General features: G+C 45.3%; 1 protein-coding gene across 1 annotated transcript in view; it reads left to right on the top strand.

Annotated features, from left to right (window-relative positions):
• Nucleotides 1-7,476: 7,476 nt before the first annotated feature.
• The window catches only part of LOC311514346 (uncharacterized protein), a 240,923-nt gene continuing 221,371 nt past the window's right edge, over nt 7,477-27,028 (top strand). The window contains exons 1-2 of the mRNA XM_084616902.1: nt 7,477-7,569; nt 9,359-9,427. The gene's annotated coding sequence lies outside the window, so the exon portion shown is untranslated. The remainder of the gene's footprint in view (nt 7,570-9,358; nt 9,428-27,028) is intronic.

Genomic DNA, 27,028 nt, shown 5'->3' with positions numbered 1-27,028 from the left:
AGACCCCAATATACTTATCACAATAATAGGTAAAAGAATTTGCCTTGGTATCCTGATCAAATTACATTCTGCCTACCCAAATTCCCTTGCTTCTGCCGCAGGATAATGCGTCTTAACTTCCTGTCTAACACTATAGTGTAGTTATGTTAGTGATATTTTCATGGTTGCTGCATTCCACCGCAAAGGTGGCTGCATTTTCCTGATGGGTGAAGTAATTCTTATGTGTGTAATATTATGTACTGTTTTTCAAATTTTGTATTTTAACTTACTGAAGCTTGGTAGGCATAATTTACATGACTACTTTCCAAACATACATCATACATACATGTGCATGTTGTGACAAAATTCCTCCTCTACCTTGGTGGGTCTTGTGCTTATTGGCGGATTTGCTCACTTTGGAACTTCATGGCAGCCCTCAGTTTGGCTGTTTTTCTGAACCCACAGTCCAGGTCGACTTCTCCTGTGTCTGACTAGGAGTTGGGAGGTTTGGGGGGAACCCAGGCCTGCCCTTTTCTCTGGGTTCCAGCCCAGGGCCCTGTGGAATGCAGCTGTCTAGAGTGCCTCCTGGAACAGCTGTGCGACAGCTACAACTCCCTGGGCTACTTCCCCATGGCCTCCTCCCAACACCCTTCTTTATTCTCACCATAGGACCTTCCTCCTGGTGTCTGATAATGCTTGTACTCCTCAGTTCTCCAACAGTCCACATTCTCACTCACAGCTCCTAGTGCTTCTTGCTCCCAGCTCCTCAGACATGCACCATAAACTGTAGTGAGCTCCTTTTTAAACCCAGGTGCCCTGATTAGCCTGTCTTAATTGATTCTAACAGTTTCTTGATTGGCTGCAGGTGTTCTAATCAGCCTGTCTGTCTTAATTGTCTCCAGAAGGTTCCTGATTGTTCTGGAACCTTCCCTGTGACCTTACCCAGGGAAAAGGGACCTACTTAATCTGGGGCTAATATATCTGCCTTCTATTACTCTCCTTTAGCCATCTGGCCTGACCCTGTCACAATGTGTAAGCCTTGTATATCAAAGTTGTATACACTTGGACTGAGATGGAGGTGGAAATAGGAGTCAGATTTGTCAAAAGTCTCTCGATAAGGATAAAAGGGGTAAAAACCAAGGGTGATATCGTGGTAGGGGTCTACTACAGACCATCTAACCAAGAAGAAGAGGTGGATGAGGCTTTTTTTAAACAACTAACAAAATCATCCAAAGCACCGGACTTGGTGGTGATGGGGGACTTCAACTACCCAGACATCTGTTGGGAAAGTAATACGGCAAGGCACAGATTCTCCAGCAAGTGCTTGGAATGCATTGGAGACCATTTTTTATTTCAGAAGGTGGAGAAAGCTACTAGGGGAGCAGCTGTTCTAGACTTGATTTTGACAACTAGGGAGGAATTGGTTGAGAATTTGAAAGTGGAAGGCAGCTCGGGTGAAAGCGATCCTGAAAAGATAGAGTTCCTGATTCTAACAAACAGTAGGAGGGGAAAAAAGCGCAATAAAAATAAGGGATTTCAAGAAGTCAGACTATTTAGCAAACTCAGGGAGTTGGTAGGTAAAATCCAATGCAAAGCATGTCTGTGGGGAAAAACGCTTTGAGTCAGTTGGCAGTTTTTGAAAGAGACATTATTAAGGACACGAGCAAACTATCCCACTGCACAGGAAAAATAGGAGGTATGGCAAGAGACTGCGCTGGCTTAACTAGGAGATCTTCAATGATCTGAAACACACACACACAAAAGAGTCCTACAAAAAGTGGAAACTAGGTCAAGTTGCAAAGGATGAATATAAACAAATAACATAAGTATGTAGGGACAAAATTAGAAAGCCCAAGGCACAAAACGAGATTAAACTAGCTAGGGACATAAAGGGTAACAAGAAAACATCCTAAAAATACAGAATAAGACTAAGTACAAGGTAAGCCCATTACTCAATGGGAGGGGGGCTGGGGAGACAATAACAGAAAATGTGGAAATGGGAGAAGTGCTAAGAGAATTTTTTGTTTCAGTTTTCACCAAAAAAGGTTAGTAGCGATTGGATGTCTAACATAGTGGAAGCCAGTGAAAATGAGGTAGGATCTGAGGCTGGGAAAGAATAAAATTACTGACACAAGTTAGATGTCTTCAAGTCAGCAGGGCCTGATGAAATACATCCTAAAATACTCAAGGAGCTGACAGAGGTGATATCTGAGCCATTAGCAATTATCTTTGAAAACTTATGGTAGACGGGAAAGGTTCCAGAGGACTGGAAAAGGGAAAATATAGTGCCAATCTATAAAATAGGAATAAGGACAGCCCAGGGAATTACAGACTAGTCAGCTTAACTTCAGTACTTTGGAAGATAATAGAGCAAATAATCTAACAATCAATTTGCAAACACCTAGAAGATAATAAGGTGCTAAGTTACGGTCAGCATGGATTTGTCAAAAACATGTCATGTCAAACCGAGCTAATAGTTTTCTTTGACAGGGTAACAAGCCTTGTGGATGGGGGGAAGCAGTCGATGTGGTATATCTTGACTTTAGTAAGGCTTTTGATACTGTCCTCCATGACCTTTTTATAAACAACTAGTGAAATACAACCTAGATGGAGCTACTATACAGTGGGTGCATAATTGGTTGGAAAACCATTCTCAGAGAGTAGTTACCAGTGGTTCACAGTCAAGCTGGAAGGGCATAATGAGTGGGGTGTTACAGGGATTGGTCCTGGGTTCTGTTCAGTATCTTCATAAATGATTTAGGTAATGACATAGAGAGTATACTTTTAAAGTTTGCGGACAATACCAAGCTGGGAGGGGTTGCGGGTGTTTTAGAGGATAGGATTAAAATTAAAAATCATCTGGACAAACTGGAGAAATGGTCTGAAGTAAATGGGATGAAATTCAATAAGGACAAATGCAAAGTACTCCACTTAGGAAAGAACAATCAATTGCACACATACAAAATGGGAAATGACTGCCTAGGAAGGAGTACTGTGGAAAGGGATCTGGGGGTCATAGTGGATCACAGGCTAAATATGAGTCAACAGTGTAACACTGTTCCAAAAAAAAAAAAAAAAAAAAGCAAACATCATTCTGGGATGTATTAGCGGCAGTGTTATAAGCAAGATATGAGAAGTAATTCTTCTGCTTTACTCCATGCTGATAAAGCCTCAGCTGGAGAATTGTGTCCAGTTCTGGGTGCCACATTTCAAGAAGGATGTGGAAAATTGGAGAAAGTCCAGATAAAAGCAATAAAAATGATTAATGGTCTAGCAGTGCTGTTGCTAGCCCACTGGGGGCCGTACACAGGAATATTTGCCCCCCCAACACATTCTAATAATTAATAGGGGGCCCCATTGAGCTGCTTGGGGCCCTAAGCAATTGCTTAGTTTGCTTATCCCTACTGCCAGCTCTGAGGTCTAGAAAATGAACTCTAAGGAAAGATTGAAAAAATTGGGTTTGTTTAATCTGGGGAGGAGAACAGTGAGGGGGTACATAACAGTTTTTAAGTACATAAAAGGCTGTTACAAGGAGGAAGATGAAAAATTTTTCTTCTTAATCTCTGAGAATAGGACAAGAAGTAATGGGCTTAAATTGCAACAAAGAAGATTTAGGCTGGTCATTGGGAAAAGCTTCCTAACTGTCAGAGTAAGTTAAGCACGGGGACAAATTGCTTAGGGACTAAGTTCCCTATAAGCTGCATGGCCTCACAGCAGGCTATCAAGGGCTGCACAGGCAGGGAGAGACACCGCTCCCCTGGCCCCGGCCCCAGAGCTGCCTCAGCGGGGAGAGGCGCTCTCCCCTGGCCCTGGGCTCTTGCAGTGATAGAGGGCTGAGGGGAAGTCCTCTCTCCCCACCATAGCCATGGGGCAGCTGTACCCGAAACCCCTCATCCCTGGCCCCACTCCAGATCCCTTACCCCCAGCTCCCCGCACCCAATCCTCTGCTCCAGCTCTGAACCCCCTCCCCACTCCGAACCCCTCAGCCCCATCTCTGCCACACATCACCTCCATATTGGTGCACCTAACAAAATTCATTCTGCACATGGATGTAAAAAAAAAAGAGGGAACATGGCCAGGGAGGTTTGTGGAATCTCCATCATTGAAGGTTTTAAAGAACAGTTGGACAAACACCTGTCGGGCATGGTCTAGTTATTACGTAGTCCTGCCCTGATTGCAGGGGACTGGACTAGATGACTTCTCAAGATCCCTTTCCATCCTACACTTCTATGATTGCGTGTGTGTATATATATGTATATAGTGTGACTATATATCACACATGCAAATATATGTATGCACAAGAGTTTGGAAACTGAAATATAAATTATGTATCCATATAAAGAGTTTTGACATTTAAGGTATTACGTTGATCAGTTAAAGATATCTGGCACTTTTTTTCAGATATAAATCATATTTCAGGCCAAATGTTCAAATGGCCTCCCTCACTGACATTCAAAAATCAAGGCTTGGGGTAACATTTTTAAAAGCAGCTAATTGACTTGGGAACTTAAAGGTGTGAAAGTCAATGGGACGTGGGTTTCTATGTGTCTAAGGGTATGTCTACACTACGAAATTAGGTCGAATTTATAGAAGTCAGTTTTTTAAAAATCGGTTTTATATATTTGAGTGTGTGTGTCCCCACAGAAAATGCTCTAAGTGCATTAACTCGGCAGAGTGCTTCCACAGTACCGAGGCTAGAGTCGACTTCTGGAGTGTTGCACTGTGGGTAGCTGTCCCACAGTTCCCGCAGTCTCCGCTGCCCATTGGAATTCTGGGTTGAGATCCCAATGCCTGATGGGGCTAAAACATTGTCGCGGGTGGTTCTGGGTACATATCGTCAGGCCCCCGTTCCCTCCCTCCCTCCGTGAAAGCAAGGGCAGACAATCGTTTCGTGCCTTTTTTCCTGAGTTACCTGTGCAGATGCCATACCATGGCAAGCATGGAGCCTGCTCAGCTCACTGTCACCGTATGTCTCCTGGGTGCTGGCAGACGCGGTACGGCATTGCTACACAGCAGCAGCAACCCATTGCCTTGTGGCAGCAGACGGTGCAATAGGACTGGTAGCCGTCATCGTCATGTCCGAGGTGCTCCTGGTCGCCTCTGTGAGGTCGATCAGGAGCGCCTGGGCAGACATGGGTGCAGGGACTAAATTTGGAGTGACTTGATCAGGTCATTCTCTTTAGTCCTGCAGTCAGTCCTATTGAACCATCTTATGGTGAGCAGGCAGGTGATACAGATTGCTAGCTGTCCTATTGCATCATCTTCTGCCAGGCAGGCAAGAGATGAGGATGGCTAGCAGTCCTATTGTACCATCTTCTGCTGAGCAGCCATGAGATGTGGATGGCATGCAGTCCTTCTGCACCGTCTGCTGCCAGCCAAAGATGTAAAAGATAGATGGAGTGGATCAAAACAAGAAATAGGCCAGATTTGTTTTGTACTCATTTGCAACCCCTCCCCCCCACCCCCCATGTAGGGGACTCATTCCTCTAGGTCACACTGCAGTCACTCACAGAGAAGGTGCAGCGAGGTAAATCTAGCCATGTATCAATCAGAGGCCAGGCTAACCTCCTTGTTCCAATAAGAACAATAACTTAGGTGCACCATTTCTTATTGGAACCCTCCGTGAAGTCCTGCCTGAAATACTCATTGATGTAAAGCCACTGCCTTTGTTGATTTTAACTCCCTGTAAGCCAACCCTGTAAGCCGTGTCGTCAGTCACCCCTCCCTGCGTCAGAGCAACGGCAAACAATCGTGCCTCTGAGTTGAGAGTGCTGTCCAGAGCAGTCACAATGGAGCACTCTGGGATAGCTCCCGGAGGCCAATACAGTTGAATTGTGTCCACTGTACCCCAAATTCGACCCGGCAAGGCCGATTTAAGCGCTAATCCATTTGTCGGGGTGGAGTAAGGAAATCGATTTTAAGAGCCCTTTAAGTCGAACTAAAGGGCTTCATCGTGTGGACGGGTGCAGCTTTACATCGATTTAACGCTGCTAAATTCGACCTAAAGTCCTAGTGTAGACCAGGGCTTACGCCATGTCTACAATAGAAGCTTATAGGGGCACAGCGGTACTGTTACAGCTGTTCTGCTATAAGAGCACTCATGTAGTTGCATTGTGCTGATGGGAGAAAGCTCATGGGGGAGGGATAGCTCAGTGGTTTGAGCATTGGCCTGCTAAACCCAGGGTTGTGAGTTCAATCCTTGAGGGGGCCATTTAGGGATTTGTGGCATAAATTGGGGATTGGTCCTGCTTTGAGCAGGGGGTTGGACTAGATGACCTCCTGAGGTCCCTTCCAATCCTGATATTCTATGATTCTATGATAATAAAACCAGCCCAACAAGCGGTGGTAGCTATGTTGGTGGGAGAGCATCTCCCACTGACATAGTGCTGTGCACATGAGCGCCTATGCTATCAAACCGTATGTCACACAGGTTTGTGTTTTTTTCAAAGTTTTGCCGACATAAGTGCTAGTGTAGACATGGTCTTATTCACGTCTGAAAATCTGACTTGGGCTTCTGTGTCACTTAAATGCTTTTGAAAATGTTTCTCTTGGTCACACAACATTTGTATTTGACATGCAAATAGTTTTACCTGCAAATTTGGAAGGCTTTGTTATGTGTGCTCTTTGAAAATGTGGCTCTTATTATTTGTTCAAATTACTAATTTTTCCTGGATGGAGACTGCCCCTGCAGCTTACACCAGTTCTTTAAAAGTAAGCAACCTTGCATAGTATCTTTTGCCTTTTGAAGTACATGTGAGCCTCTTTCATCCAAAATGACCTTGCAATTTAGAAAATTACAGCTAGGCTATAAGGATATTTCATATTTTCTCTTTTGTAAATAACTGGCTTGTCTTAGTTCACTGAGCTTAGCTTCTTCCATAGTCACATCAAAGCCTAGAAATCCTTCTGGAGCTTGAGCTGAAACTGCTGTTCTTCCTAGGTTCAGGAAAGAGCACATCCATCAATGGATACATTGACAATCATGCATTTCGTCAGCACACTTGTGATTAGAGTTGCATGAATTTTTTTTGGTCAAATAGTAAATTTGCTGAAAAATGAAGCTTCAGGGCAACCAACACTATTCCCAAATTTGGGCTGAATTTGGCAAATAGTTTTGGCTGAATAAAAAAGGGAAAACATTGAAAAAGGCAAAATAGTTCTTTTTGCATTTTCAAAAGGAAGTGTTTTGACTTCATTCTGAAACAGTGTTTTGTTTAGAAATTTAGTGAGATTTTTAAAAACATTTTTTAAAGGGTAACCCCCCCCACATATAACAAGATGATATTTTTGTTTTGTTTCACCAAGATAAATAAAATTGCAGTCTCAATTTGAAACAAACTGATTTTTTTCCCCATTTTTCAGCCACTGAACTGCAAAATCCAATAATTCACTCAGATCGACTTGTGATACCTCACTGTGTCACCTTATTGGATCTTGGAGTGGCTTCAGATGCACATTGAACTAATGAGTGACAACTGTTTGCCTTAAGACAATGCTACAGGTGCCAAAGCAGTTCGGTTATTATATGGTGTGCCACAGCATCACAAGTGGCTGAAAAGTCCAATTCTCAAGCAACAGTCCTTGCCACAGGTAATGCAGGCAAAAAAGCATGGAGCCAGAAAATGAAGCTGGTGCATTCCTAGCTCTTGAGGCCTGCTGTGCTTTCCCCTTCAGTCTCTTTGCTTTCCTGTCTCACAACCACCTCTCTTGCCTCTTTTACTCCCTGGTGCAGCACTGCCTTCCAGTGTAGCATGTTGCTAGCTGCATCTTCCTAGTTTGTGATGTGGATGTTGAAAGTTTTCAAGTCATTGAATCTGAGGCTCAGTTGGCCCTGGGGCCTTGGAGCATCCACAAGTTCTCCATGCAGGAGATCATTTGAATTACAAAGGTGGTAAACATGGTCCCTGTGGGACTACATACAGAATGGTCCTGGAGGTAACTCAGTAATTATTCATCATTGCTAATTAAAATGTAGAGGCACAGTTTTACCCTAATTACAAATGGTAAACTGTTTGGAAAAGGAATATTGTGAGTTTCTGCTCTGACTGCCATTGTTTACTTGAACGGGTAGACTATTTAAAAAAAAAAGTTGAAAAATTTAGTTGCCTGATTATAACGTTCTCATCAAATAAATTGTGAGATGAAATAGTACTGCCAGGAATATTGGTAGAAGTTATTCAAGTCCAAAGTAGCAAAATTTGTTTAATACTTAGTGAAAAGTATTCAACTACCTTTACTCTTTACAAAGGGCATAACTGTTTCTAGTTAATGCTGCCCAGTACAGTTTGGTAAAAAGAAAAGGAGTACTTGTGGCACCTTAGAGACTAACAAATTTATTTGAGCAAATTTGTTAGTCTCTAAGGTGCCACAAGTACTCCTTTTCTTTTTGCAGATACAGACTAACACGGCTGCAACTCTGAAACCTACAGGTTGGTAGTAATCAAGATCACATACTCAGGATTAGGGCCCCAATTCAGCAAAACACTTAGGTATACGTTTAAGTCCATCCCTATTCAACTAGCCCTTGATCTCCAGCAAAACACTTAAGCAAATGCTTAATTTTAAGCACGTGAATAGCCAGAATGACTTCAATGACACTGTTGATGTGCTTAAAGTTAATGGTTTGCTGGATTGGAGCCAGAATGATTAGCACTTTGCAGGACGGAATCTCAAAGCACTTAAGCATGTGCCTGAAGTTAAGCACATACTTAAGTGCTGTGCTGAATAGGGATTGACTGCTGAAAGGGGGCACAAGACAGATTGTTGTAATATCTTTTATGCTGGAAGCTTTATCTGGTTGTAGAAAGTACAGAGGCTGGGTCCCAGAGCCTAGAATGGAGAGGGAAATTTCTCCAGTTAGTATCAGAATGCTACTTTGACAAAGCATAAGAACGATATTTGGACAAGGACTCAGATATTGAATTTTATTTATTTCCTATTGCTTTGGTCACGTTAAGAAGGTCAACCAGGACATGCTGGAGAAAATATGTCTTTCTTCACATCCTGCTCAGAGAAGAGAGACCCTAGGCAAGAGGTTCATGTCTAGCCAAATGGTTTAATTTGTAATAAGATATCAGTTAAGCATTTCCAGAAGCTGTTTGCTAGTGAGTCACAACTACACAGTCCAGAAACTTCCTAAAGAAAATGGGCTGGAGAAAAATAGAGAGGAGAGAGTAAAACAACCCCATAAAAGCAAATAATTAACTCAACAGTTAAATTTTATATTTTTAGTCTGATCTGATATTTACAGCAATGTTGTGAAAGTCACTTTAGACCTACCATACTATTGACATTTTTAAACATTGCTCTTAGAAATGGTGTGTTTTAACCTGAGAAACTAGATTATGATAAACTGAACTACTTATATTTATACTTACAGGTGGTCCCTTACTACACAACCTTTGTGAGTGGCGCAACTTTGTGGGATAGAGGCATTTACCATCCTGCTGTAAGTACTATCTCAGTACCACTGTATTGCATTAATTGTTGTTTTGTATCCTGTGCATGGCTGCTCTACCCACACCAATTCTCCATTCCTGCAGGGATACTTTGTCTTTAAGTGCTCTGTGCTGAAGGGGCCTTGTCCAGGGCCACTGACAATGGCTCAGTATCTGACTCAGAGAATAGTCTCTGCTTGAGCTATTTCCTCTCCTTGCATTGAACAAAATGATGTGTGTATTAATTCTGAAATCAATGAGACACAAAGATATATCTCAGAAACCACAGCCATGGACATGTCAAAAATACCTAGGTAGATAACTCAATAGCATTAACACCATCCAAGTAAATAAGTGTCTGCAACTGGAAAGACAAGTGTTGGTTACCAGGGTGATGGATATTGTAGACAGACAGGACTCAGCTTAGGTATTGCAGGGATTCTTTTTATAATGTGTCTCGTTAATAGACTAGCTGGACCTATCAATCTGCAACAAGAAAATATTTATCAGGAAACATAATCTTACCTTCTCCCCCTTACCTATACTACCTAACTCTTTAACTCCTTATTAGCTGAACAGTATGACTGCAACATCAATACCACACCAGCATACCTGAAACTCACACTACAACTGTCTGGGATTTTTTGTTTTTGTTTTTGTGCTTGTTTCATTTCTTGATGTGTTTTGGGGCATTTATGTTCTGATCAGATTATGAGCTGCTCTTGGTCACATTATTGGATAGCTCTCAAACTTCCAATCCCTTAAATCCCCTCCCCCAAAAAGGATTATAAAACAATACAAATCTCCCCCCCTGAACAAATAAAACCTTGAAGTGCTCGCTCTATGTAATCTTCCTCAGTGTTCTCTAGTATTATCACCTTTACCATTTAATGCACTATTCAAATGTCTATATACAGAGTATTTTAGACTGTATAGACATTGTGATATTGATTTTATTATTCATCTGCTTGCTAAGAATCAAAATCAGCAGTATAGGTGTAATTTTGTCTTCAGTAGAGCTACAAAGCACAAAAATTACAAGAATAATTTCATCTTTCTCTTTCAAATAAAAATAAATAGCTGAGTTCATCAAGGAAATTGCTGACCTGTTTTTTCTTTCATTTGCTAATGATCCCCCTTTTCAGTGAATTAAGCTTGAGCCAACTGATTTTTCTGAAATGTGTACACGTACATCTAGTAAATTAATGTAAGTATGCCTATGAAGATGGTAGCCATAGGCTAGTGCTTTTCGTTGCCATGGATCCATTGCAGGCCTCTCTGATTGTAGCTTGTCAGGGCTTTGTTTATACAAGTAGGAACTGAGGAAAAATGATTTTCAGCTATTTTTGTAATTTACATTTTAACAGTTCTAATTGTACTAATTTCCTTCCTATTTAGTGTGAATGGTAAGGACAGTAACCTTCAGTGATGACCCCATGGTTTTTAAAGCTCAAGCCAAAGGGCTATGCTCTGCCGACATTTTTTTTCCTGTGTAACCTTGGGATTAAGGAGTTGTAACTTATGATAGAAATTTAGCCCTGAAAGTCTCTTTGTGTGGAATAAATAGACCTGGCAACTTACTTTATCTTAGACTCATTGCATCCATCTAGAAGGTCGTCTACAAACATGTTCCTTTAGTGTGAAGATTACAAAACAATCACTTGAATTTTATTTTCTCCCTGACTTCATTACCTATGATGCTTGGTAGATTTTTGCCAGGGATCTGACCCCCCCCCGCGCCCCGTCCCCAAAATAAATCCCGATTGTTTCTTTCAAAATACTCTGTTCACGTTTGTGTTAAGTGCTTGGTTTATTTCTGAGAAAACTTTGAGGCTTCTGTGACTACCAGTCAGGTGTCAAACCCTTGCAGCACAAGTAGCTGAGCTAGTGCCACTGGCACTACTGTGGGAGGGAGTCATAGGGACACATTGCAGAGGAGCAGCCGTGTTAGTCGGTATCCGCAAAAAGAACAGGAGGACTTGTGGCACCTGAGAGACTAACCAATTTATTTGAGCATAAGCTTTCGTGAGCTACAGCTCACTTCATCGGATGCATACTGTGGAAACTGCAGAAGACATTATATACACAGAGACCATGAAACAATACCTCCTCCCACCCCACTCTCCTGCTGGTAATAGCTTATCTAAAGTGATCATCAAGTTGGGCCATTTCCAGCACAAATCCAGGTTTTCTCACCCTCCCCCCCCACACACAAACTCACTCTCCTGCTGGTAATAGCCCATCCAAAGTGACCACTCTCTTCACAATGTGTATGATAATCAAGGTGGGCCATTTCCAGCACAAATGCAGGTTTTCTCACCACCCCCACCCCCTTTTTTCAAAAACACACACATACACAAACTCACTCTCCTGCTGGTAATAGCTTATCCAAAGCGACCACTCTCCCTACAATGTGCATGATAATCAAGGTGGGCCATTTCCAGCACAAATCCAGGTTTTCTCACCCCCCCACCCCCATACACACACAAACTCACTCTCCTGCTGGTAATAGCTCATCCAAAGTGACCACTCTCCCTACAATGTGCATGATAATCAAGGTGGGCCATTTCCAGCACAAATCCAGGTTTTCTCCCCCCTCCCCCCCCACATACAAACTCACTCTCCTGCTGGCAATAGCTCATCCAAACAATGACCCTGAAAGTCTAGCATTGTAGGCTACTGGTTTAGATTAATGTAGAGAGAGAAAATGACTGTCTAGAACAGTACCATCTATATTGCCTGCTTGTAGGGCCTGCCGTGAAGAATATGAAGTGTGTGAAATCCTGCAGGGAACTGAGGAACCAGTATTATGATACATTACCTTTTGCTGGTCCTATAGTTACCTGCACTAAAGGATCTGCAGAAATCTCTCCGTGTTTCCTGGCTGTATTTGTGTCCTAGTAGGAATTCACACACTTCATCTCTCTCACTTTCTCTTTCTAGATATAGATAGCTACTGTATATCTATAGACAGATTGGACCTTATTCTGCCACCACTCTGGCAGTATAAAAGGCCCTTAAGGGGATGTAAAGGTGTCAATATAATTTCTGCCTACTTTAAGGTCCCTTTACATGAATAAAGTGGTGTAAAGGAACATTAGGATAAATGAGAATCTGTCCCTGTGTGTTTCTAAATATGCTAAGTGGATTGTTTTGTTGTTGTTGTTTTCCATTCTGGTGATGAACACCTTTAACCTGAATTTGGCTAGTTATGTTTACAATTGTTCCAGACTGTCTGTGTCAAAGACCACATTAAGCGCTATAACTGAAATAAATTACCTCTGATTCACTATCACAAATGCACATTAATTAATAAAGAAATATAGCCTATGTTTGTGGCATCTGATATGCCACGTTATTTGTATTATTATTAATAATTTATTTGTATGGTGGTAGCACCTTGGAGCCCTAATCGTGGACTAAAATTCCCTTGTCGAGGCTCTGTACAAATACAGAACAAAAAGGTGGTCCCTGTCCTAAAGAGCTTACAATCTAAGACAAGAGACAACAGATAGATACAGATGGATGAGGGAGTCCAGGGAAACAATGAGACAATATTGGGCAGTGTTGCGGTCCAAATACAAGACAGAACAAGGCTTTAAGCAAGCAAGCAGGCTGGTCTGCCGACAGGCTGGTCTCCTGTCAGCTTTCCACCCTCTCTTTTATTCTTTCTCTCCCCCCACGCATTACATACTCCAACAGATAAAAGGAATACACTGGCTTTGTTTAATATTCTTATTTACCAATATCTATCTACCGCATTCCTTGCTCTCGGGCCTTGAGCCCAGTCCTGGGAGGCTTCCCACAGTTCATGTCATCTGGGCGAGATTCCAAGGTTCATGCCCTTGAGAGGAGCCGTGTGTGCACTGCTCCTACACAACACTCCGGGTGTGCCCTGAATGTTGCCAAGTGCATGAACCTTGCATGAATGCTACATCCCCTCCTTTTTTGTTTATTTGTGCTCGGCCATCTCATGGTAGCCATCAATTTGCTTTTGCAAGCCATTAACTCCCGGACAGACAAGGTCATAACTCGTGGAGCCTGCCAGGGCAGTTCTCGACAAAGCCTTAACAAAAAGGAAATACATTGCACACAGCAACAGCAAAAAATAAGCCCAAAAAGGTAAAGTGTAATTGGCCGGGCCCCAATTAGCCATGCTAGAGTACTGGGAAGAGAGGCTCGCATAAGCAGCGAGCATCATCTCATTCCCTATTTCCTCAGGGTGATGACATACTGGAATAAGGCACGTACCTAACAATTCTTCAGCTGCTACAAAATCAGATAAACAAAAGTGGGTAACATCTGCTATTGAAGCCAATCTTTCCCATAGGTTATATGTCATTCGGGCCTGTAACGGAGGAGGCGCTCCCAAGTCAACCCCTACAGGAAATAGCAGGTACATAAGGCACACAATGAATACAGAATTAGCAGTGATTTGGGCGAGAATGGCCACAAACAGAGTCTCAGGAGTCTCCGGCTGTTGGTTTGCTGCCAGTCTTCGTTGAGCCGCGGCGACCAATGCTTTCACTCTTCCCCATGTCACGGGCTGGCTTGGGACGCTACATCTCCTCCGTCTCCGTCCCGCCATTGTCGACCCAGGAGGCACCGCGTTCTCCTCCAAGGTCAGCTGAAACTCCGGTATGGGGTTCGACAGCCCCTGGTGCCACGCCATGCTGTTTCAGTGCCGGTCGCACACACTGGGCCGGAACCCACAACGGTCCTGCAGGGAGAGACACAGCAGCATATCCCCGAACCCAAGTAATTAAAGGTACTGGGCCCAACCACTGTGGATTGGGCAGCTGACGGTAATAGACACTCGATCTTTCCAGTACCTCGGACTTATGAAAATGCCAATCCGCGGGGGTCTGCTGATCTGTATTCAGTGTTAAATTATTTAAAGTAAACAAAAGGACATGCAATTGTTGCTGAATGTCTCCTAAGGTTCGGAGATGCAGCTCCCCTTGTTTTAATTGTTTGTCAAGCAAGGTTTTTAGTGTGCGATTTGCACGTTCAACAATAGCTTGACCTGTGGAATTATAAGGGATCCTGTGTTTGAGATGGACGTTCCATTGGGCACAAAAGGTGGAGAGGGCTGTGGAGCAATAGGCTGGGGCATTATCCGTTTTTATCTGGCTCGGGCGACCCATAACAGCAAAACAGGCTAGCAAATGGTGAATAACTTTGGGAGTGGCTTCCCCACACTGTGGGGTCGCCCAGAGGAATCCCAATAGGTATCAATGGAAACATGTAAAAACAAATAGGGGTGGAATTGTGGCACGTGAGTGACATTCATTTGCCACAGCTGATTCGCTGCGTACCTCTGGGGTTAACGGCATAAGAAAAGGTAGGGGCAGCAGCGGCACAGTGGGGGCAGGAACGAACAATAGAACATGCATGATCAGCAGGAATGTGAAACTGTCAGGCCAAAACAGAGGCAGACTGATGAAAAAAGGAATGGCTTTCGATGGGGTCAGAAAAAAGGGAATTTACCTGACCACGTAACGTGCGATCAGCGCATGCATTGCCTTCAGTGAGCAGCCCAGGCAGAGGGGTATGACTGCGAATATGAGCAACAAAATAAGGAAAATTACGAGTGGTGATAGGTGATAAGATACTGTAAGGACAAAAACAGGCGAAGAAGGTCCGCATTGACCTGAGGGGTAATGAGGGCAAGGGGTAAATGATCAATTACCTGATAAACATAATGGGTGTCCACAGTTAAATTAAAGGGACAATCAGCAAAAAGTTGAAAGGCCAAAATAACAGCAGCCAGTTCTGAGTGCTGCGCGGAACGCTGAGGCAGTGTAAAACGAGAATGCCAATGAGGGGGGGTCACCTAATTGATAGGTGACGACACCACGATATGGAGAGCCATCCGTAAAAAGAGTGATAGCTGAAACAATAGGTCGAGAGCGGCTAAGATGATGTACGATTAGTGGCACCTTTTGTGTGATCACCAACCAAGGATCTTTTGTGGGATTATAAGAAATCTCTCCCACATAATCACAAAGAGCAACCTGCCAGGCCAAGGAGGTGTGGTACAAGGAATCAAATTCACTACATGATAAGGGGAAAACAATGGCAACTAAATCAGTGCCCGTGAGTTGCACTGCACGATGGCGGGCTTTACGAACAAGGTCGGACAGGGCATCTAAATAAGAATAAATGTTCCGAGGAGCAGTGGAAGACAAATATATCCACTCTATAATAGAGACGGCTGTGTCTGTACGAGGTACAAACAGAGCCGCAGTAGGTGTATGAGGGGTGGCAAGGAGAACCAACCGCAGAGGACGAACCTCAGTGAGTCTATCCACAAACTGCTGACTCAACACTGCATTGATCTGTCGAATGCAGGCAATGTGCTCCTCAGTGACGGCAATAACTGCGCCCGGTGCCCGAGCTCCACGTAGGAGCTCGAACAATGGCTGCAGCATCGATGTGGGGAGACGGAAGTAGGGTCGAATCCAATTTAAATGACCCAAAATTTGCTGTAATTTAACAAGGGTTAGGGGTTGGGGTAGAACCACTTCTGGGCGAACAGGGGCAGCATAGGTTTGTAATACCTTATGCCCGACATATTGGTACGGATAAGAGAGCGTTGAATTTTTTCTGGTGCCACTAACAGGCCATTTTGGCCGAGAATCTGGGACAAATATTCAAGCTGTTGTGCCGTGACCTGGGGACCGCTAAGCAAAATATCATCCATATAATGGTAGACCTTTAGTGTGGGGTATCGGGCACGAAAAGGAGCGAGGGCCCGATCCACAAAAAATTGACACAAGGTTGGATTATTTTGCATTCCCTAGGGCAAGACCTTCCACTGATACCTTTGAGAAGGTCGCTGATTATTATATTCTGGCACCGTAAACGCGAATTTTTCGCGATCTTGTGGGCAAAGGGGGATTGTGAAAAAACAATCTTTTAAATCTAACACACAAAGCTGATTGGTTTGAGGAATTAAATTCGGGTTTGGCAACTCAAACTGCAAGGGGCCCATGGGTTGGATGCGTTTATTTATTTCCCTTAAATCATGTAACAGCCTCCATGCACCAGATTTTTTCTTAATAACGAACACCGGGGTGTTCCAGGGACTGGTGGAGCTCTCCAAGCGCTGTGCATGCAAATGTTGTTGCACAAGCGAATGAAGCGCTTTCAGCTTTTCTAGGGGAGGGGCCACTGGTCAATCCATACGGGCTCTAAGGATTGCCATACCAATGGTAATGCGGAGGGCAAGGTGGGTGGGGGAGGGTTTTGGGCCATTATATATTAATATCGAGGGTGGTGTCTAGCTTTACAAGTAAGTCACGGCCCCAAATATTGAGGTGGACAGGGAGCACAAAAGGGCGGATTGTAGCAAGGGCACGGCCTCCTGGTTTAGAGACCGTGACCCAAGACAAACTTTGGCACCCGGGTTTGCTACCCCTGATCCCCCACAACTCTTTAGAAGGAACTGTTGGCCAACTGACCGGCCAGTCCTGATCACGAATCACCGTAACATCAGCTCCAGTGTCCACCAGCCCTGTAAAAGGAAAATTATTTAAAAGAAGTGTTAACTGAGGTTTCGAGGGGCGGCGCGACATTGTTAGAGCAACAAGTTGAGAGGACATGTCATGAGGTGGCTAGTGAGACAGCGTCGATCCAAAGCCACCTCCGCCCCGGACTCGATCCTCTGCGGCTGGCAGCTGATAGGGGACTAAAATCAATTGTGCAATTGACCGTCCACACGGGAGCGACTGCGGAAGATGGGTCCACACCTGAACCTTAATAACGCCAGTGTAATCGGCATCAATGACCCCTGGGATGACAAAAAAACCCTGTTTCCCAGCGTGTGAGCGAGGGAGAACCAGACCCACAAATCTGGCAGGGAGAGGTCCCGTCACCTGTGTAGGTATGGCGCAAACCTCCCCCGGCAACTGAAAATCAGCATCCTCCTGCATAATCAAATCAAGCCCTGCACTTCCAGCAGTTGCCGCCCTCATGGAGTCTATGGATTTTAAAAAAAAAAAGGAGGACTTGTGGCACCTTAGAGACTAACCAATTTATTAGAGCATAAGCTTTCGTGAGCTACAGCTCACTTCCTCAGATGCATATCGTGGAAACTGCAGCAGGCTTTATATATACACAGAGAATATGAAACAATACCTATTCCCACCCCACTGTCCTGCTGGTAATAGCTTATCTAAAGTGATTTCCAGCACAAATCCAGGTTTTCTCACCCTCCACCCCCCCACACAAATTCACTCTCCTGCTGGTGATAGCCCATCCAAAGTGACAACTCTTTACACAATGTGCATGACAATCAAGCTGGGCTATTTCCTGCATAAATCCAGGTTCTCACATCCCCCCACCCCCATACACACACAAACTCACTCTCCTGCTGGTAATAGCTCATCCAAACTGACCACTCTTCAAGTTAAAATCCAAGTTAAACCAGAACATCTGGGGGGGGGGGGGAGGAAAAAACAAGAGGAAACAGGCTACCTTGCATAATGACTTAGCCACTCCAAGTCTCTATTTAAGCCTAAATTAATAGTATCCAATTTGCAAATGAATTCCAATTCAGCAGTTTCTCGCTGGAGTCTGGATTTGAAGTTTTTTTGTTTTAAGATAGCGACCTTCATGTCTGTGATCGCGTGACCAGAGAGATTGAAGTGTTCTCCGACTGGTTTATGAATGTTACAATTCTTGACATCTGATTTGTGTCCATTTATTCTTTTACGTAGAGACTGTCCAGTTTGACCAATGTACATGGCAGAGGGGCATTGCTGGCACATGATGGCATATATCACATTGGTGGATGTGCAGGTGAACGAGCCTCTGATAGTGTGGCTGATGTTATTAGGCCCTGTGATGGTGTCCCCTGAATAGATATGTGGGCACAGTTGGCAACGGGCTTTGTTGCAAGGATAAGTTCCTGGGTTAGTGGTTCTGTTGTGTGGTATGTGGTTGTTGGTGAGTATTTGCTTCAGGTTGCGGGGCTGTCTGTAGGCAAGGACTGGCCTGTCTCCCAAGATTTGTGAGAGTGTTGGGTCATCCTTTAGGATAGGTTGTAGATCCTTAATAATGCGTTGGAGGGGTTTTAGTTGGGGGCTGAAGGTGACGGCTAGTGGCGTTCTGTTATTTTCTTTGTTAGGCCTGTCCTGTAGTAGGTAACTTCTGGGAACTCTTCTGGCTCTATCAATCTGTTTCTTTACTTCTGCAGGTGGGTATTGTAGTTGTAAGAAAGCTTGACAGAGATCTTGTAGGTGTTTGTCTCTGTCTGAGGGGTTGGAGCAAATGCGGTTGTATCGCAGAGCTTGGCTGTAGACGATGGATCGTGTGGTGTGGTCAGGGTGAAAGCTGGAGGCATGCAGGTAGGAATAGCGGTCAGTAGGTTTCCGGTATAGGGTGGTGTTTATGTGACCATTGTTTATTAGCACTGTAGTGTCCAGGAAGTGGATCTCTTGTGTGGACTGGACCAGGCTGAGGTTGGTGGTGGGATGGAAATTGTTGAAATCATGGTGGAATTCCTCAAGGGCTTCTTTTCCATGGGTCCAGATGATGAAGATGTCATCAATATAGCGCAAGTAGAGTAGGGGCTTTAGGGGACGAGAGCTGAGGAAGCGTTGTTCTAAATCAGCCATAAAAATGTTGGCATACTGTGGGGCCATGCGGGTACCCATAGCAGTGCCGCTGATCTGAAGGTATACATTGTCCCCAAATGTGAAGTAGTTATGGGTAAGGACAAAGTCACAAAGTTCAGCCACCAGGTTAGCCGTGACATTATCGGGGATAGTGTTCTTGACGGCTTGTAGTCCATCTTTGTGTGGAATGTTGGTGTAGAGGGCTTCTACATCCATAGTGGCCAGGATGGTGTTATCAGGAAGATCACCGATGGATTGTAGTTTCCTCAGGAAGTCAGTGGTGTCTCGAAGGTAGCTGGGAGTGCTGGTAGCGTAGGGCCTGAGGAGGGAGTCTACATAGCCAGACAATCCTGCTGTCAGGGTGCCAATGCCTGAGATGATGGGGCGCCCAGGATTTCCAGGTTTATGGATCTTGGGTAGTAGATAGAATATCCCAGGTCGGGGTTCCAGGGGTGTGTCTGTGCGGATTTGATCTTGTGCTTTTTCAGGAAGTTTCTTGAGCAAATGCTGTAGTTGCTTTTGGTAACTCTCAGTGGGATCAGAGGGTAATGGCTTGTAGAAACTCGTGTTGGAGAGCTGCCGAGCAGCCTCTTGTTCATATTCCGACCTATTCATGACGACAACAGCACCTCCTTTGTCAGCCTTTTTGATTATGATGTCAGAGTTGTTTCTGAGGCTGTGGATGGCATTGCGTTCCGCATGGCTGAGGTTATGGGGCAAGTGATGCTGCTTTTCCACAATTTCAGCCCGTGCACGTCGGCGGAAGCACTCTATGTAGAAGTCCAGTCTGCTGTTTCGACCTTCAGGAGGAGTCCACCTAGAATCCCTCTTTCTGTAGTGTTGGTAGGGAGACATCTGTGGATTAGTATGCTGTTCAGAGGTATTTTGGAAATATTCCTTGAGTCGGAGACGTCGAAAATAGGATTCTAGGTCACCACAGAACTGTATCATGTTCGTGGGGGTGGAGGGGCAGAAGGAGAGGCCCCGAGATAGAACAGCTGCTTCTGCTGGGCTGAGAGTATAGTTGGATAGGTTAACAATATTGCTAGGTGGGTTGAGGGAACCATTGCTGTGGCCCCTTGTAGCATGTAGTAGTTTAGAAAGTTTAGTGTCCTTTTTCTTTTGTAGAGAAGCAAAATGTGCGTTGTAAATGGCTTGTCTAGTTTTAGTAAAATCCAGCCACGAGGAAGTTTGTGTGGAAGGTTGGTTTTTTATGAGAGTATCCATTTTTGAGAGCTCATTCTTAATCTTTCCCTGTTTGCTGTAGAGGATGTTGATCAGGTGATTCCGCAGTTTCTTTGAGAGCGTGTGGCACAAGCTGTCAGCATAGTCTGTGTGGTATGTAGATTGTAATGGATTTTTTACCTTCAGTCCTTTTGGTACGATGTCCATCTGTTTGCATTTGGAAAGGAAGATGATGTCTGTCTGTATCTGTACAAGTTTTTTCATGCAGTTGATAGATTTCCACTCCATACGGCTAAATGCAGTGCCTTGCATAATGACAGGTTTCAGAGTAGCAGCCGTGTTAGTCTGTATTCGCAAAAAGAAAAGGAGGACTTGTGGCACCTTAGAGACTAACCAATTTATTAGAGCATAAGCTTTCGTGAGCTACAGCTCACTTCCTCAGATGCATATCGTGGAAACTGCAGCAGGCTTTATATATACACAGAGAATATGAAACAATACCTATTCCCACCCCACTGTCCTGCTGGTAATAGCTTATCTAAAGTGATTTCCAGCACAAATCCAGGTTTTCTCACCCTCCACCCCCCCACACAAATTCACTCTCCTGCTGGTGATAGCCCATCCAAAGTGACAACTCTTTACACAATGTGCATGACAATCAAGCTGGGCTATTTCCTGCATAAATCCAGGTTCTCACATCCCCCCACCCCCATACACACACAAACTCACTCTCCTGCTGGTAATAGCTCATCCAAACTGACCACTCTTCAAGTTAAAATCCAAGTTAAACCAGAACATCTGGGGGGGGGGGTAGGAAAAAACAAGAGGAAACAGGCTACCTTGCATAATGACTTAGCCACTCCAAGTCTCTATTTAAGCCTAAATTAATAGTATCCAATTTGCAAATGAATTCCAATTCAGCAGTTTCTCGCTGGAGTCTGGATTTGAAGTTTTTTTGTTTTAAGATAGCGACCTTCATGTCTGTGATCGCGTGACCAGAGAGATTGAAGTGTTCTCCGACTGGTTTATGAATGTTACAATTCTTGACATCTGATTTGGCCTAACAAAGAAAATAACAGAACGCCACTAGCCGTCACCTTCAGCCCCCAACTAAAACCCCTCCAACGCATTATTAAGGATCTACAACCTATCCTAAAGGATGACCCAACACTCTCACAAATCTTGGGAGACAGGCCAGTCCTTGCCTACAGACAGCCCCGCAACCTGAAGCAAATACTCACCAACAACCACATACCACACAACAGAACCACTAACCCAGGAACTTATCCTTGCAACAAAGCCCGTTGCCAACTGTGCCCACATATCTATTCAGGGGACACCATCACAGGGCCTAATAACATCAGCCACACTATCAGAGGCTCGTTCACCTGCACATCCACCAATGTGATATATGCCATCATGTGCCAGCAATGCCCCTCTGCCATGTACATTGGTCAAACTGGACAGTCTCTACGTAAAAGAATAAATGGACACAAATCAGATGTCAAGAATTGTAACATTCATAAACCAGTCGGAGAACACTTCAATCTCTCTGGTCACGCGATCACAGACATGAAGGTCGCTATCTTAAAACAAAAAAACTTCAAATCCAGACTCCAGCGAGAAACTGCTGAATTGGAATTCATTTGCAAATTGGATACTATTAATTTAGGCTTAAATAGAGACTTGGAGTGGCTAAGTCATTATGCAAGGTAGCCTGTTTCCTCTTGTTTTTTCCTCCCCCCCCCCAGATGTTCTGGTTTAACTTGGATTTTAACTTGAAGAGTGGTCAGTTTGGATGAGCTATTACCAGCAGGAGAGTGAGTTTGTGTGTGTATGGGGGTGGGGGGATGTGAGAACCTGGATTTATGCAGGAAATAGCCCAGCTTGATTGTCATGCACATTGTGTAAAGAGTTGTCACTTTGGATGGGCTATCACCAGCAGGAGAGTGAATTTGTGTGGGGGGGTGGAGGGTGAGAAAACCTGGATTTGTGCTGGAAATCACTTTAGATAAGCTATTACCAGCAGGACAGTGGGGTGGGAATAGGTATTGTTTCATATTCTCTGTGTATATATAAAGCCTGCTGCAGTTTCCACGATATGCATCTGAGGAAGTGAGCTGTAGCTCACGAAAGCTTATGCTCTAATAAATTGGTTAGTCTCTAAGGTGCCACAAGTCCTCCTTTTCTTTTTGCGAATACAGACTAACACGGCTGCTACTCTGAAACCTATGGATTTTAAGTCAGAGGAACAGTTGTCTGAGTAGGGAACACCCCCGTTTGGCCCTGGGTTCGGGGGGGACCCGTCGTGCGGTTTCCCGACCCGCTATGACACTGATTAGCTCAGTGATAGCCCTTCCGACACTTGGGGCCCTTCTTTGAGGGGCGGGCGGGCGCCATCGATGAGTGGCACTCCCGCTGAAAGTGTCCCTCCTTACCACAGTGATAACAACTCTTCCCCTCCTTCCCACTTTTCCGCAGGGCGGCGGCCAGAACCCCAGCTTTATGTGCTTGGGTTCCGATGTTTTGGCATGCCCGCAGCATGTCTGACAGCTCTAGAATGCCAACGGCTTGTGCCGCCTGGAGAGCACAGTGGCAATCCCAGACTGCTCCGCTGGGCATCACAAAATGGGGAAGAGATGGCCAGCCCTCTGTGGAGATAGAGGTGGTTAGGGACTATTTAGAAAAGCTGGACGTGCACAAGTCCATGGGGCCGGACGAGTTGCATCCGAGAATGCTGAAGGAATTGGCGGCTGTGATTGCAGAGCCATTGGCCATTATCTTTGAAAACTTGTGGCGAACCGGGGAAGTCCCGGATGACTGGAAAAAGGCTAATGTAGTGCCAATCTTTAAAAAAGGGAAGAAGGAGGATCCTGGGAACTACAGGCCAGTCAGCCTCACCTCAGTCCCTGGAAAAATCATGGAGCAGGTCCTCAAAGAATCAATCCTGAAGCACTTGCATGAGAGGAAAGTGATCAGGAACAGCCAGCATGGATTCACCAAGGGAAGGTCATGCCTGACTAATCTAATCGCCTTTTATGATGAGATTACTGGTTCTGTGGATGAAGGGAAAGCAGTGGATGTATTGTTTCTTGACTTTAGCAAAGCTTTTGACACGGTCTCCCACAGTATTCTTGTCAGCAAGTTAAGGAAGTATGGGCTGGATGAATGCACTATAAGGTGGGTAGAAAGCTGGCTAGATTGTCGGGCTCAATGGGTAGTGATCAATGGCTCCATGTCTAGTTGGCAGCCGGTATCAAGTGGAGTACCCCAAGTGCCGGTCCTGGGGCCGGTTTTGTTCAATATCTTCATAAATGATCTGGAGGATGGTGTGGATTGCACTCTCAGCAAATTTGCGGATGATACTAAACTGGGAGGAGTGGTAGATACGCTGGAGGGGAGGGATAGGATACAGAAGGACCTAGACAAATTGGAGGATTGGGCCAAAAGAAATATGATGAGGTTCAATAAGGATAAGTGCAGGGTCCTGCACTTAGGACGGAAGAACCCAATGCACAGCTACAGACTAGGGACCGAATGGCTAGGCAGCAGTTCTGCGGAAAAGGACCTAGGGGTGACAGTGGACGAGAAGCTGGATATGAGTCAGCAGTGTGCCCTTGTTGCCAAGAAGGCCAATGGCATTTTGGGATGTATAAGTAGGGGCATAGCGAGCAGATCGAGGGACGTGATCGTTCCCCTCTATTCGACATTGGTGAGGCCTCATCTGGAGTACTGTGTCCAGTTTTGGGCCCCACACTTCAAGAAGGATGTGGATAAATTGGAGAGAGTCCAGCGAAGGGCAACAAAAATGATTAGGGGACTGGAACACATGAGTTATGAGGAGAGGCTGAGGGAGCTGGGATTGTTTAGCCTGCAGAAGAGAAGAATGAGGGGGGATTTGATAGCTGCTTTCAACTACCTGAAAGGGGGTTCCAAAGAGGATGGCTCTAGACTGTTCTCAATGGTAGCAGATGACAGAACGAGGAGTAATGGTCTCAAGTTGCAGTGGGGGAGGTTTAGATTGGATATTAGGAAAAACTTTTTCACTAAGAGGGTGGTGAAACACTGGAATGCGTTACCTAGGGAGGTGGTAGAATCTCCTTCCTTAGAGGTTTTTAAGGTCAGGCTTGACAAAGCCCTGGCTGGGATGATTTAACTGGGAATTGGTCCTGCTTCGAGCAGGGGGTTGGACTAGATGACCTTCTGGGGTCCCTTCCAACCCTGATATTCTATGATTCTAATCCTCGTTCACATTTTCAACCGCCATTTTTAACAGAATCTCCTGAGCTGCCGCAGGGTTATCCACCTGTCGGAGGATAGCCTCCTGCAATCTGTTGGTAAAATCCATAAAGGACTCTGATGCACCCTGACGGATACTGGCAAAGCTTTTGGTAGGCTTGCCTGAATCCGGGACCTTCCGGAAAGCATGCTGGGCGCAGGCAGAAATAATGGGGAAGACAGCCTGCTGGAGTTGAGGCTGCATCTGAACGGTAGCAAATGGACCCTTCCCTGCTAACTGCTCATAAGTGACACCTTGCGCTATATATACCTGGGCTTGGCGTTCCGCCATCTGCCGATACTCACTAAGCCAAATAACATACTGACTGGGCGTCAGCATCATGCGCAACAGCGCCTTCCAATCTTCAGGGACCAGGGTGTACCCAGTACCTAGCCCTTCAAGGAGACCACGTACATATGTGCTAGTGAGGCCGAACTCGCGAATCGCTTTCTTTACCTCTCTGATCACCGAGTAAGGCAAACTGACCCAGTTGCAAGCTGGTTGCCCTGGCCATCATCCTGCCAGGTCACCGGGCAAACTGAGACCAGATCAGCTAATTCCTCTGCTGTAAGATCTGGGCGAGTCTTCACTGCGTGAACCATTTGTTGCACCAGCGAAAGCCCCTGAGCAGACACGGATGACCCCCCGGGGGGCCCCGGAACATGGGGCCCCATGGGGGGATGGTGACCACTCACCGGCTCCAGAGGGGAAGACAAAGGAGGCGGCAGTAATTGAGGCACTGGGGGCGAAGCAGGGGGAGGGATGGCTGCAGGAGCGGACGGGGGTGGCGAGATCAGCAGCCCCTCTATTGGCGCGGGAGAGGGTCTTTCTGAGGCGACACGCTGTGTCGCATCGCCAGGAGGGGGGATGGCTGCAGGAGTGGACGGGGGTGGCGAGATCACCAGCCTCTCTATTGGCGCAAGGGAGGGCCTTTCCGAGGCGACACGCTGTATTGTGTCGCGGCAGAGGTGCCAGGCATGTAAAGCCTGCACGGGCGCCCGAGGCTCCTTGTGCAATGTCTGGCCCAACCGCTCCCAGTCCGCTAGCTTAAGGGTTCCGGCTTCAAGGTACCACGGGCATTGGGCACTCACCTCCTGTAGCAGGAGAGTGAGTTCTCGAGTGGGGCAGTTATGCTGAGCCTTACGCAGCAAATACTGTAGCTCATTGCGGTGTTGCACTTGCAAAGCAGAGAGGGAGCTTCCCATACTTACCACAACGAAAAATACTCACTAGGATCTGTGAAGCGGATGAGTGACGCGTCTGAAACCCTTGCCGGGCGAGGTGAGTGCTGAGGGCCCCATGTTTGGGCGCCAGTTGTTGCGGTCCAAATACAAGACAGAACAAGGCTTTAAGCAAGCAAGCAGGCTGGTCTGCCGACGGGCTGGTCTCCTGTCAGCTTTCCACCCTCTTTTTTATTCTTTCTCTCCCCCCACGCATTACATACTCCAACAGATAAAAGGAATACACTGGCTTTGTTTAATATTCTTATTTACTAATATCTATCTACCGCATTCCTTGCTCTCGGGCCTTGAGCCCAGTCCTGGGAGGCTTCCCACGGTTCATGTCATCTGGGCGAGATTCCAAGGTTCATGCCCTTGAGAGGAGCCGTGTGTGCACTGCTCCTACACAACACTCCGGGTGTGCCCTGAATGTTGCCAAGTGCATGAACCTTGCATGAGTAGGAAGTGTTCTCTGCACGCCAGCAGCCTGACCATGTATTAAAGTTCTACATGAACTAGGTAGAAAGTTCCAACTTTTGTTTGTTTCCTCCCTTCTTTCATTTTGTTCAGGTAAATCTTGCTGGTGGTTGTGTGCAAAACATAATACGTCCAGTCCAGTAATAATAATTTAGGTCACATCTTACATTTTTACTTTCCACAGTCACTAGTATGATGTGAATGTATCAGAGTAGCTGCAGAAAACAGTTCAGGCAGGTACTGCGCACATGTGTGTGTAAGGGGGAGGTGAGTGAAGGGGAAGAGAACTGGGCCACACACACCCCTCCCCTGCTGCAACTCTGGATGATCCAGAACTGCGCAGGGCACACACCCTTCAGGGTCACTTGAACCCATGCAGCCTCCTCTCCTCCCCTCACCCGTGTGGTGTTTGAGAAAGACGCTGTGAAGAGGAGCCAGCCAAAGCGGAAAGTAGGCAGAGCAGATACAGAAAGCAGTTCAAACCGGCACCTAGGGATGCAGATGATGTCATCAGACTGCTTTTGGCAGTTTTCACTCTGAACATTGTCTCTCCTGTGAGACTGGCTGTTTGTTCCCTCCCTCGTGTGATCTTCACCCACTTGTCACTTTTGTGCCTTCCTTTGTCTTTCTATCAAGCTAATCCCTCCTAACATTACCCCACTGAAAGGATTAAAAAACAAATAAAAAAATCACTGAACTAACATGACATTTGCTGTCATTATATTGTTCACTCTGCTTGTGTTATACTCCTTCCCTTCCACTGCATCTGCCTTGTTCATTTAGGTAATAACCTCTCTGGGGCATGAGCATCTTTTTCTATCTTTGTAC

This window comes from Lepidochelys olivacea (assembly GCF_965140295.1).
Source record: "Lepidochelys olivacea isolate rLepOli2 genome assembly, chromosome: 1".
NCBI classification, from domain to species: Eukaryota; Metazoa; Chordata; order Testudines; family Cheloniidae; genus Lepidochelys; species Lepidochelys olivacea.
Note: the sequence above shows the minus strand (reverse complement) of the source record. Positions and strands in the feature narration are given on the sequence as shown.